The 14,326-nt window shown below is 38.5% G+C and overlaps 1 pseudogene; it reads right to left on the bottom strand.

Moving 5' to 3' along the window:
• Positions 1 to 555: 555 nt before the first annotated feature.
• LOC115506845 lies at positions 556 to 13,951 on the bottom strand (annotated as a pseudogene).
• Positions 13,952 to 14,326: the final 375 nt, after the last annotated feature.

Genomic DNA, 14,326 nt, shown 5'->3' with positions numbered 1-14,326 from the left:
TAATAAAAGCATCTTCTATTTTGGCACTGTTTGCTACAAGTATAAAGTAGCAAATATAAGGCCCAAGGAGAGAATACCAGACCCAGGAGGAAGGTCTGTGTGGTTCCTGACCCAAATGTTGAAAAAAAAGCCTAACTGGAAAACTCTCCAACCATGGGCTTTTGGTGTCCAAAGAAGCTGTTTAGTGACATTTCCTATCCAAGGTTCTGAAACCATTCTGTACCCTCACTGTGATCTATTTAAAGGAGCCAGCTCCTTTTAGAAAACAGTTTCTGCCAAGTTTTTGATCAGAGGGAAATCATAAAGTAGGTGAGATTCAGCCATGACTAAAAGGTAGTAGAAATTTTTCTAAGTGAAAGTTGACGTGCCTATCAAAAAGATAGACTCAGGGCAAACCCATTACCATGAATCATACCATCCTCATTGCTCTGCACCTTAACTTTTTTTCCCTGATGTCTGATCTTATTTGTTACTCTTAGAACATCTCTTTTTTTACTGGACTTGGATTTAGAGGTAGAAGCTCTCAGAGAGGAAAACCTCCATCTCTTGTAAATCTGCTCCTGGTGTTTTTCTTTGGCCTCCTTCATTCACTTGGCCGAAAGCTTAGCATATTCTGCAGCCTCTTCCTTATTTTTCTTAGTACACTGCTTCTTCAGAGCAATACACTAACATTTGTATTGGAGGACATGTGGAGTAACAAGATGCTGAATCTTGGGCCCTCTGGTTTTAGGTTTCTTACCCTCTTGTTTAGGGGCCTTCTCACAACATACCGACAGACGTCATCTTATTTAGAGAGACTAAAATGTCTGCAGATTCTGTGACCTCTTTTGGGCCCCAGGCAATGAGGTATAGTAGTATCAGTGAGCCCAGGAATATCCTTCTCCCCTTTTTTCACAGTGATCAAGTTGAGAACACTGAGATTGGTGTCTATAATGCACCCCAAACACATTTGTGCTTTCTTTCTCCAGTCCTCCCTAGTCTGTAGCAGAAATGCTCCTTACTCAGCAGCAGGTAGACACAGCCATGAGACAAGACACTCTGCTTCATGAGGAAGCCTTGTTTGTCATTGCCACCACTGATTCAGACCATGTAACCCTTCAATTCTTCACCCAGAGCATCAGCAGCAACTTCTATGGTCATACACTTCTCCTAAAAGATACAAAGTTTGGACTCATCTACCACTTCAATGAGTTTCTGGCAGCCAGTAACTGGGAAAGAGATGTTCATCTTAATCCTAAAGCAGCTTACCACCTCCAAGGTGCCACAAAAGACAGTATACCTTAACTTTTTGAAAATTATTTTTTTTCAAATAGTTATATAGTACTACAAGATTAACATAAAACAGCAGTATTCTGCTCCCTCCTCCTGAGTCCTTCTTCCTAAAGACAATTTTGAACTTTTTAAGCTATTTCTTTTGTTATTTATCTCCATGGTTACAAATAATATGCTCTTAGTTTTACTTAATTAGCCAATATTATATATTATCTATTGACTTCCTAATATGGAAGATAATGACCAGTTACCTTCCCTCAATTCTTCAAATATAGCTATACCAAAGTTTCACACGATTAGGAATATTTACTTCCAAACTAAACAGTATATTATAACTTAATTTCCTTTCTTATACAACTTTTTGTTTTCACTGGAGTTAGTAATTGTCTCATTTTTATTTGAGGGAGCTTTCATTTCACTTCTTTTTTCTATGTGAAGTAGCAGACAGTGTCAACTGTTGAGTGAGTAGAGAGGTAGTTGAAAAGGAAATTTGAAATAGTCAGTTTGGGGCTAGAGGGAAAGAAGTCATTACTGAACACAGAATATCTAGGTAACATTGAGGGTTCAAATGAGGTGAAAAGTCATGAATTTATAAGTGATACCAGTCTACATAACTGTGTGATTTTTTTCCAACGGTGCTCAATTGTAAGAAAGGAGGCAATGGACAATTAATCCAGGGCTGAGTTTCACCAAAACGATTCAAAGGAAAGAAAAGGATGGACAATGGAACAAAAGTTGAAGATATCAAATAACAGAAGTGAAATGAAAGCTCTACTTCTTTCCACCACACCATTGAGACACACACACACACACACACACACACACACGTATATCTTTCTCCTTGGTTATAATTGAGGAGGGTCCTTCTTCTGTATAATGTTAACCTATCTGCCTATGAGGATAATTAAAGACATGAAATTCCTGAACACAGAATCCAGTAGAATTATTTACTTTGAACAAAACACTAAGAATTAAAGGAGTAAAGGAAAGGAGGGGAAAGGGAGGTGAGTGCACACACAAACTCACATGCAAGTATAGAGCTAGAAAGTCAAGTATAACAGTGAAATAAAAGATGACAGGATCTGCTTGAATGGGGAATATAGCTTGAGATAAATGGTGAATATTTGGAATAGCTACAATGGAGAACTGATGGGAGATAAAGCTTAATAGGCACATATAAAAAGTCTTCCTAGCAGTTCTGGAGACCCCAGATGAGGCTGGAGACCATACACTGGTTGTGGCACTAGACCTGATAAAAGTATGATTTTCTGTAAGGATAGTTCAGCCATAGATGTTGGAGCATAGAAAGTGGTGGTTAGATGGATCCAAGAATGGTGGTTGGGTAGGTGGGGGTATGGGCAGGTTTAGTGACAAGATGAATCTAGAATTAGATAACGATATTAGCAAGAGGAACATACTACAAGGTTTAGGCTGGGTAAAAAAGGAAACAATATCACAAAAGGGTCACAAGGCTTCTCACTAGGCTCAACTTGAAAATAATTGTACATTTTAGGTTCCAAAGCAAAAGGTTCAGGGGTATTCCCGTTACTCTTTTCAGTTGCAAAATGCAGTTATCTTTCTATCATCAGACTGCAAGTAACACCTCTAAATAATAATTGGGCTTTTGATTAATATGTATCATAGTACTAATGCCTATTACCTTTTTAAAAAAGAAAAAAAAAGACAAAATAGAAGAGTTGAAAGAGTTATGTCCATGGCACAATCTGAGGCTTTAAGTCAATTTTAATATCTTTTTTATGATTTTATGATTATAGAAGTAACATACCCTAATGTAGAAAATTTGAAAGCTACACAAAGGAACCAAAAGAACCTCTTATAAAAGCCTTCAGGAAAAAGAAATAACTAAATTACTTTAGCATATATATGTATATAGAGTTTTGTGTCATGTTTAAATGCAATGGTTTCTGGAGCTAGACTGGCTGGGTTCTTATCCCAGAACAGTCATTTTAATAGCTATATACAAATAAATATATATGAGATTTTTCAATACATATATATGAGATTTTGGTCACAGTCCTTGGTTCAAACTCACTATCAAAACAACGTATTAAATAATTGTTGAAGATGTGTCATAGATACATGCGGTTCATATTATCCTTCCTAATGTTATCATATTAACCTTAAAAAGTTTTAAAAAAATAGTCTTTTCCAATGAGTATTAAAAGGTCAGAAAGAAAAAAATATATATTAAACAACCCATTAAAAAGGGTATTAAATAAGAATTTGGGATTAGACCTTAGGGAAATAGACTTTTTGTATCCTAGAAAGCTGAAGGCAGGTGTTTTGCACAGGGTTATCCGGGCACTGATCTGGCTTTCTTTCCCCATCTGAGAGTGTGCCCTTGTTAATGCTGAGTTTGATTCAAGAACCAGAAGAGTCTGTTGTTAGTTCTAAACATCCCCTTAAACGGAAGTTCACAGATTATTAATACAAGTTTTTTTTTCTTTTTTCAGAATGGTGACATAGACTCTGAGTATAAAAAAAAAAAAAAACAACAAACTCATGTTTCAGGGGAAAATCAGCTATATTTTCAGACCTGGCAGGACTATTCCCTGTACAGATAGTGGCACTAGCAGGTATATATCTATAGGGAACTAGGGACCAGGGTAAGTCCATGATAGGATATTCTGCATCCGCTGCCACCTTATGAAGCTTTCTCCCTAAGTAAATCAGGACATTACAATGTGTGGTCCTTTCCCCACCAATCCGTAACACCAGAAATACTGCAGGTGTTATTAGAATTGGGATGTGAAATACTGCGATAAGCATATGTTGGTATGTATGTATTTGTAATATAAAAAAATAAGAATCCAAATAACACTTTATTATTTGGGGGTGGTTAGCTGATGGATAATTATATTTTGGAGTAAATATAGGTCTCAATCTATCACATATTGTGATTATTTGTCCCAATTTGTCTTTATGTTACTGTTGTGTATTTTGCACATATACGTTTTCAATGTTAAATAAAATGACCCATTTTTCTTGTTTCTTCCTTTATTTTTATTACAAAATCCTTCCATGTCACTTTTATTTTACTCTAGCTATTACACACTTTCCTTTTTTCACATTTAACACTTGAATCCTTCTGAAATTTGCATCTGACTAGCTTATCTTGTCAATGATATAAGCATAAAAATAAGTACAACCATGCATTAAGTATTTGAGTACTGTGTGCTGAGATCAGAACTTTATATGCATTAATATCACATATGCTTTTATCATTGTCCCTGGAAATACAAATAACTAAAATCACATTTTTATTTTTGTTTAATGTTTATTTTTGACAGAGAGAGAGACAAAGTGTGAGCAGGGTAGGGACAGAGAGAGAGGAAGACACAGAATCCAAGGCAGGCTCCAGGTTCTGAGCTGTTAGCACAGAGCCCAACCTGGGACTCGAACCCACAAACGAGATCATGACCCGAGCTGAAGTCTGACGCTTAAATGATTCAGCCACCCAGGCGCCCCAAGCACAAATGTTTTTTTAAAAGAAAATTCCAAATCCCTCCACCTATAACTAGCATTTCAGTGAATAATTTTCTATTAATTTTCATATGCTTATATGCACATGTAGATGTATAGAAATACACAGATGTATATAGAAATTGAATTATGCTGTGTTGTAACCTGTCTTTGCCATATCAATTCATATCAATAAATATAGGTTTACATTATCTTTAATGTGTATGTAGTAACTGGCTAAAACAGATCTCAATTTACCTAGTCAATCCACTATTAGAGCCAGTTAGGTTGTTTATGGCACTTTTTTTTTTTTACACTATACACAAAATGTTAATGAATATTCTTATGTATATATCTTCTAGCACTTTATCTTAGAATAAATTCTAATTAAATTGCTAGATCATAGAAGGTATGTACATTTTACATTTTTATACAGATGCCAAATACACCTCTGGAAATGCACCAATTTAAATGGTGCATTAGATCATCTATATTCCCACAACCTTACCAAAACTACAGTTTAAACTTTCTCTAATCTGATAGGTAAAAACTATTATTTTTTACTTGCAAAGTGAGTTTGTCTATTGGTATTCCTCTTTTATTAATATTCTGTTCATAATTTTTCACCATTTTTCTATTAGGACATTTATTTTAATTAATATGTAGGAGTTATTTATATACTAAGAATATCTACCCTTTGTTATAGGTCACAGATATTTCCTAGTTTTTTTTTTTGCCATACAGATTTTTTGAAGGTAAAATTTACTAATCTTTAAGCCTTGAGTCTTCATAAAATGATTAGAAAATCCTCAATCTCAAAACTATAAAAATATTATAAATATGTTAAATTATAACTAAATAAAATTTAAAATATAAAATATTTTCTAGTACCTTTATAGTTTTTTTTTTTCATTTAAATCTTTGATCGCTGGAACTAATTTTGATCTAAATTCTGAATATACACATAGGCTTATTAAATTTCTTTTAAATGACTAGTCCTGTCCTAATCACATTTATTGGAAAAAAAAATATTTTCCCCCAGTACACAGGTATGAAATGGCTCTTTATTGAAAAATCCATAGTGTATTTGGAAATAGTCTACTATTTCCAAAGAGACACTGTTCAGTTACACTGGTCTGTCTGCCTCCACACAAGTACCATAGTATTTAATTAGTGTTATTTCTAGTACAATTTATATGTGAAAGAGCAAGTTCCTTGTAATTATTCTTCAAAATTTCATCTGGAATTTTGGTGTTTGTTGTCATATAAATATCTCCTTTCTCCCTCAAATGGAATCAAAGTGATTCTTATGTTACTGATTTGTGTTCTGAGAGGGAAGGAAAGTGGCAACATTATGGCATTAAAGACTGTGAATAACTCTGCATAAAACCATAAAAACAGTTGCCTTTGTGAACATGTTTCTAGATGGAAAAAAACATGGAGAACCCTTGTTGCGCAACAGCACTACCCAACAGAACTTTCTACAGCAATGGAAACGTTCTATAGCTGCACTTTTCAATACAGTAATCATTCGCTACATGTGGCTACTGAACAGTTGAAATGTGGCTAGTGTGACTAAGGAACGAATTTTTTAGTTTTATTTCATTGCAACCAATTTAAATTTATACAACCATGTATTTATTGGACAGAGCACTTCTAAAGCTTAACTATTAAAAAATCACTGCCCTATTATACTGTTTCATAGCATTGCTGGATCATAATAGATTTGACAATTATTTAAACTGAAACGAGATAACTCAAGCTTTTCAAAACGCAGAGACCAACTTTAGGTCTCTCTTATGCGGAAACCTCTGATCTCATATAGCACCACGCTGCCTTCTCTTAAGGAAGTTACAATTTAAATAAGCCAAGCGAGAGGCGCAGGAAGATGGCGGCATAGGAGGACTCTGGGCTCACCGCGCGTCCTGCTGATCACTTAGATTCCACCTACACCTGCCTAAATAACCCAGAAAACCGCCAGAGGATTAGCAGAACGGAGTCACCGGACCCAAGTGCAGACGAGAGGCCCACGGAAGAGGGTAGGAAGGGCGGCGAGGTGGTGCGCGCTCCAGGGACTGGCGGGAGGGAGCCGGGGCGGAGGGGCGGCTCGCCAGCCAAGCAGAGCCCTCGAGTCCGGCTTGCAAAAGTGGAGGGGCCTGACGGACTGTGTTCCAACAGCCAGCGCGACTTAGCTTCTGGGAGGTCATAAGTTAACAGCTCTGCTCTGAAAGCGGGAAGGCTGGAGGACAAAGGGAGGGTGAGCTGCGGAGCCCCCGGACGACAGAGCTCAGTTTGGCGGGGAACAAAGGCGCTCGCCAGTGCCATCCCCCCGCCCATCCCCCAGCCAAAATCCCAAAGGGAACCGGTTCCTGCCAGGGAAATTGCTGGCTCCGCACAAACACCCAACTCTGTGCTTCTGCGGAGCCAAACCTCCGGCAGCGGATCTGACTCCCTCCGGCTGCCACAGGGCCCCTCCTGAAGTGGATCACCTAAGGAGAAGCAAGTTAAGCCTGCCCCCCCTCCCGCCGTGCACCTTGCCTTCCCACCCCAGCTAATACGCCAGATCCCCAGCATCACAAGCCTGGCAGTGTGCAAGTAGCCCAGACGGGCCACGCCACCCCACAGTGAATCCCGCCCCTAGGAGAGGGGAAGAGAAGGCACACACCAGTCTGACTGTGGCCCCAGCGGTGGGCTGGGGGCAGACATCAGGACTGACTGCGGCCCCACCCACCAACTCCAGTTATACACCACAGCACAGGGGAAGTGCCCTGCAGGTCCTCACCACACCAGGGACTATCCAAAATGACCAAGCGGAAGAATTCCCCTCAGAAGAATCTCCAGGAAATAACAACAGCTAATGAGCTGATCAAAAAGGATTTAAATAATATAACAGAAAGTGAATTTAGAATAATAGTCATAAAATTAATCGCTGGGCTGGAAAACAGTATACAGGACAGCAGAGAATCTCTTGCTACAGAGATCAAGGGACTAAGGAACAGTCACGAGGAGCTGAAAAACGCTTTAAAGGAAATGCAAAGCAAAATGCAAACCACCACAGCTCGGATGGAAGAGGCAGAGGAGAGAATAGGTGAACTAGAAGATAAAGTTATGGAAAAAGAGGAAGCTGAGAAAAAGAGAGATAAAAAAATCCAGGAGTATGAGGGGAAAATTAGAGAACTAAGTGATACACTAAAAGAAATAATATACGCATAATTGGTATTCCAGAGGAGGAAGAGAGAGGGAAAGGTGCTGAAGGGGTACTTGAAGAAATAATAGCTGAGAACTTCCCTGAACTGGGGAAGGAAAAAGGCATTGAAATCCAAGAGGCACAGAGAACTCCCTTCAGACGTAACTTGAATCGATCTTCTGCATGACATATCATAGTGAAACTGGCAAAATACAAGGATAAAGAGAAAATTCTGAAAGCAGCAAGGGGTAAACGTGCCCTCACATATAAAGGGAGACCTATAAGACTCGTGACGGATCTCTCTTTTGAAACTTGGCAGGCCAGAAAGAATTGGCACGAGATTTTCAGGGTGCTAGACAGAAAAAATATGCAGCCGAGAATCCTTTATCCAGCAAGTCTGTCATTTAGAATAGAAGGAGAGATAAAGGTCTTCCCAAACAAACAAAAACTGAAGGAATTTGTCACCACTAAACCAGCCCTACAAGAGATCCTAAGGGGGACCCTGTGAGACAAAGTACCAGAGACATCACTACAAGCATAAAACATACAGACATCACAATGACTCTAAACCCGTATCTTTCTATAATAACACTGAATGTAAACGGATTAAATGCGCCAACCAAAAGACATAGGGTATCAGAATGGATAAAAAAACAAGACCCATCTATTTGCTGTCTACAAGAGACTCATTTTAGACCTGAGGACACCTTTAGATTCAGAGTGAGGGGATGGAGAACTATTTATCATGCTACTGGAAGCCAAAAGAAAGCTGGAGTAGCCATACTTATATCAGACAAACTAGACTTTAAATTAAAGGCTGTAACAAGAGATGAAGAAGGACATTATATAATAGTTACAGGGTCTATCCATCAGGAAGAGCTAACAATTAAAAATGTCTATGCGCCGAATACGGGAGCCCCCAAATATATAAAACAATTACTCATAAACAGAAGCAACCTTATTGATAAGAATGTGGTAATTGCAGGGGACTTTAACACCCCACTTACAGAAATGGATAGATCATCTAGACACACAGTCAATAAAGAAACAAGGGCCCTGAATGAGACATTGGATCAGATGGACTTGACAGATATATTTAGAACTCTGCATCCCAAAGCAACAGAATATACTTTCTTCTCGAGTGCACATGGAACATTCTCCAAGATAGATCATATACTGGGTCACAAAACAGCCCTTCATAAGTTTACAAGAATTGAAATTATACCATGCATACTTTCAGACCACAATGCTATGAAGCTTGAAATCAACCACAGAAAAAAGTCTGGAAAACCTCCAAAAGCGTGGAGGTTAAAGAACACCCTACTTACAATGAGTGGGTCAACCAGGCAATTAGGGAAGAAATAAAAAAATATATGGAAACAAACGAAAATGAAAATACAACAATCCAAACGCTTTGGGACGCAGCGAAGGCAGTCCTGAGAGGAAAATACATTGCAATCCAGGCCTATCTCAAGAAACAAGAAAAATCCCAAATACAAAATCTAACAGCACACCTAAAGGAAATAGAAGCAGAACAGCAAACGCAGCCTAAACCCAGCAGAAGAAGAGAAATAATAAAGATCAGAGCAGAAATAAACAATATAGAATCTAAAAAAACTGTAGAGCAGATCAACGAAACCAAGAGTTGGTTTTTTGAAAAAATAAACAAAATTGACAAACCGCTAGCCAGGCTTCTCAAAAAGAAAAGGGAGATGACCCAAATAGATAAAATCATGAATGAAAATGGAATTATTACAACCAATCCCTCAGAGATACAAACAATTATCAGGGAATACTATGAAAAATTATATGCCAACAAATTGGACAACCTGGAAGAAATGGACACATTCCTGAACACCCACACTCTTCCAAAACTCAATCAGGAGGAAATAGAAAGCTTGAACAGACCCATAACCAGCGAAGAAATTGAATCGGTTATCAAAAATCTCCCAACAAATAAGAGTCCAGGACCAGAGGGCTTCCCAGGGGAGTTCTACCAGACATTTAAAGCAGAGATAATACCTATCCTTCTCAAGCTATTCCAAGAAATAGAAAGGGAAGGAAAACTTCCAGACTCATTCTAGGAAGCCAGTATTACTTTGATTCCTAAACCAGACAGAGACCCAGTAAAAAAAGAGAACTACAGGCCAATATCCCTGATGAATATGGATGCAAAAATTCTCAATAAGATACTAGCAAATCGAATTCAACAGCATATAAAAAGAATTATTCACCATGATCAAGTGGGATTCATTCCTGGGATGCAGGGCTGGTTCAACATTCGCAAATCAATCAACGTGATACATCACATTAACAAAAAAAAAGAGAAGAACCATATGATCCTGTCAATCGATGCAGAAAAGGCCTTTGACAAAATCCAGCACCCTTTCTTAATAAAAACCCTTGAGAAAGTCGGGATAGAAGGAACATACTTAAACATCATAAAAGCCATTTATGAAAAGCCCACAGCTAACATCATCCTCAACGGGGAAAAACTGAGAGCTTTTTCCCTGAGATCAGGAACACGACAGGGATGCCCACTCTCACCGCTGTTGTTTAACATAGTGCTGGAAGTTCTAGCATCAGCAATCAGACAACAAAAGGAAATCAAAGGCATCAAAATTGGCAAAGATGAAGTCAAGCTTTCGCTTTTTGCAGATGACATGATATTATACATGGAAAATCCGATAGACTCCACCAAAAGTCTGCTAGAACTGATACATGAATTCAGCAAAGTTGCAGGATACAAAATCAATGTCCAGAAATCAGTTGCATTCTTATACACTAACAATGAAGCAACAGAAAGACAAATAAAGAAAATGATCCCATTCACAATTGCACCAAGAAGCATAAAATACCTAGGAATAAATCTAACCAAAGATGTAAAGGATCTGTATGCTGAAAACTATAGAAAGCTTATGAAGGTAATTGAAGAAGACTTAAAGAAATGGAAAGACATTCCCTGCTCATGGATTGGAAAAATAAATATTGTCAAAATGTCAATACTACCCAAAGCTATCTACACATTCAATGCAATCCCAATCAAAATTGCACCAGCATTCTTCTCGAAATTAGAACAAGCAATCCTAAAATTCATATGGAACCACAAAAGGCCCCGAATAGCCAAAGGAATTTTGAAGAAGAAGACCAAAGCAGGAGGCATCACAATCCCAGACTTTAGCCTCTACTACAAAGCTGTCATCATCAAGACAGCATGGTATTGGCACAAAAAACAGACACACAGACCAATGGAATAGAATAGAAACCCCAGAACTAGACCCACAAACGTATGGCCAACTCATCTTTGACAAAGCAGGAAAGAACATCCAATGGAAAAAAGACAGCCTCTTTAACAAATGGTGCTGGGAGAACTGGACAGCAATATGCAGAAGGTTGAAACTAGACCACTTTCTCACACCATTTACAAAAATAAACTCAAAATGCATAAAGGACCTAAATGTGAGACAGGAAACCATCAAAACCTTAGAGGAGAAAGCAGGAAAAGATCTCTCTGACCTCAGCCGTAGCAATCTCTTACTCGACACATCCCCAAAGGCAAGGGAATTAAAAGCAAAAGTGAATTACTGGGACCTTATGAAGATAAAAAGCTTCTGCACAGCAAAGGAAACAACCAACAAAACTAAAAGGCAACCAACGGAATGGGAAAAGATATTTGCAAATGACATATCGGACAAAGGGCTAGTATCTAAAATGTATAAAGAGCTCACCAAACTCCACACCCGAGAAACAAATAACCCAGTGAAGAAATGGGCAGAAAACATGAATAGACACTTCTCGAAAGAAGACATCCAGATGGCCAACAGGCACATGAAAAGATGTTCAGCGTCGCTCCTTATCAGGGAAATACAAATCAAAACCACACTCAGGTATCACCTCACGCCAGTCAGAGTGGCCAAAATGAACAAATCAGGAGACTATAGATGCTGGAGAGGATGTGGAGAAACGGGAACCCTCTTGCACTGTTGGTGGGAATGCAAATTGGTGCAGCCGCTCTGGAAAGCAGTGTGGAGGTTCCTCAGAAAATTAAATATAGACCTACCCTATGACCCAGCAATAGCACTGCTAGGAATTTATCCAAGGGATACAGGAGTACTGATGCATAGGGGCACTTGTACCCCAATGTTCATAGCAGCACTCTCAACAATAGCCAACGTATGGAAAGAGCCTAAATGTCCATCAACTGATGAATGGATAAAGAAATTGTGGTATATATACACAATGGAGTACTATGTGGCAATGAGAAAAAATGAAATATGGCCCTTTGTAGCAACGTGGATGGATCTGGAGAGTGTAATGCTAAGTGAAATAAGCCATACAGAGAAAGACAGATACCATATGGTTTCACTCTTATGTGGATCCTGAGAAACTTAACAGGAACCCATGGGGGAGGGGAAGGAAAAAAAAAAAAAAGAGGTTAGAGTGGGAGAGAGCCAAAGCATAAGAGACTGTTAAAAACTGAGGACAAACTGAGGGTTGATGGGGGGTGGGAGGGAGGGGAGGGTGGGTGATGGATATTGAGGAGGGCACCTTTTGGGATGAGCACTGGGTGTTGTATGGAAACCAATTTGTCAATAAATTTCATAAAAAAAAATGAAAAAGGTTCAATCCTTTCTGAAAAGATATTGTGAAATAAAAAGCACCAAATGCAAAAAAAAAAAAAATAAATAAGCCAAGCGACTTTTAAAAAAAATAATAAAAAAAAAAAATAAACTGAAACGATAATTTAGATAGATATTTTCAATAAATGTTAAGGCTAACCCTGATATCACGATGGCAGTTCAATTAAATATATAATGGATGGCCCCTGTATGCATGGCACTCTTGCAGAATAAGGGACAGATATCATAGCCTTCAAGAAATTTAAACTTTAGTAGAGGAGATAAAGTGATAAATAGCAATAATGTTTTCAGAATAAGGTAAGTACCATAAAAGAAGAATGGACAAATTATCAAGAGAGTTTCAAGAAGGGAGAAATTATTTTGTCTATGGAGCATGAAAGAGAAATTAAGGAAGGCTGCATGAAAGAGGTGTTACTTAAACTACTTCTTGAATATGGTTCATTCTCAACAAGCAGAGAAGTAGAGATGGGAGAAGGAGGAGAAAGATACTCCAAGTTAAAAGAATGGCATAAGCAGAGGTACACAGTATGACTAACAAAAGTTATGTTGGATAATGGTGAGTTGCCTGGTCCAGCTAAACCGTCATGTGAGCAGGAAGGTATTTAATGTATCAAGCAATTATTGTTAGAAACTCTCAGATTCCATAACAATCCACACCACTTAATATCCACTCACTAGGTATCAGTGCTCTTAAGAATTAAATGGACTTCAGGAAGATTAGTCCTAATATGCAGGATATAGTGAATTGGAGAGCAGACTAAAAAAAAAGAGTCTTTTATAGCAGGCCAGGTCAAGGACAGAAGGGAAGGGAGGTGAGGTAAAGAAAGAAAGGGGGGAAAAAGTAAAGGAAAAGAAAGAAGGAAAGAATCTAAAGGATTTGACAGGGAGTGGTAGTGGTAGGAATGTAAAGAGAAAACCTATTCCAGAGACAAAATTCAGGACATTTAATAAAAGATAGGATGCAGGAGGCAGGAATGGAGGAGACATTCAGAAGTCACAGATGAATGAGATTGAAGGGAAAGGGACGCCAAAATAGTGTTTGAATATATTTTACATGCCAATAAAACACCCAGATAGAAGAATAAAGCAAGCCAGGCAAAAAGCATTTGAGAACTCAGGAGGGAAGCCAAGGTACTGCTACATGAAGAGGTCAGATTAAAGGAGGAAAATAAAGCAAGAAGAAGGGTAAAGCTTGGCTCCTTGGCAGAGAGAATATGTATTTAGGTTACTTAATCAAAGATTTGGAGCTATGTCTGTGACTAGGGAAGAGACTGATCAAAGAGAAACTGACCCATAATGGACTCACTCCAGTGCCTCCAAGCTCATTGGGAGCCAGTTCAAAGTGAACCAGTCCAGAGTCTGAATTCATAATAGCTTTAGCCAAATGGACCCATGCAGTACATCTCTGTATCAGGCCTTATATTGTCCAGGCATGTTTCACTTTGGCAAATCCCTTGGCACTGACAGCTCTGAGGGTAAAGTTAATAAGAAGCTTATTTTCAAGTCCTGTCTCAGGATAATTAAGGTACACATTGCACATTTAACATTTATTTCTCCTTCTCCACCAGGTTAGCTCTGATCATGGCTTCCTGCTATAGGCTCAAGAAATAAACCTTAGGGATTAAGGGGTGTGGGCTACTGGCTACAGCTAGAAACCAGTCCTAAAAAGCCCCATTGGCCCACACCTTGAGGTTTGGTGATTTTTTTCTTACTTTTACACCTTTTTACTAAACCGCTGAAACAG

This window comes from Lynx canadensis, chromosome X (assembly GCF_007474595.2).
Source record: "Lynx canadensis isolate LIC74 chromosome X, mLynCan4.pri.v2, whole genome shotgun sequence".
Lineage (NCBI taxonomy): Eukaryota > Metazoa > Chordata > Mammalia > Carnivora > Felidae > Lynx > Lynx canadensis.
This window is presented reverse-complemented; position numbering and strand designations above follow the sequence as displayed.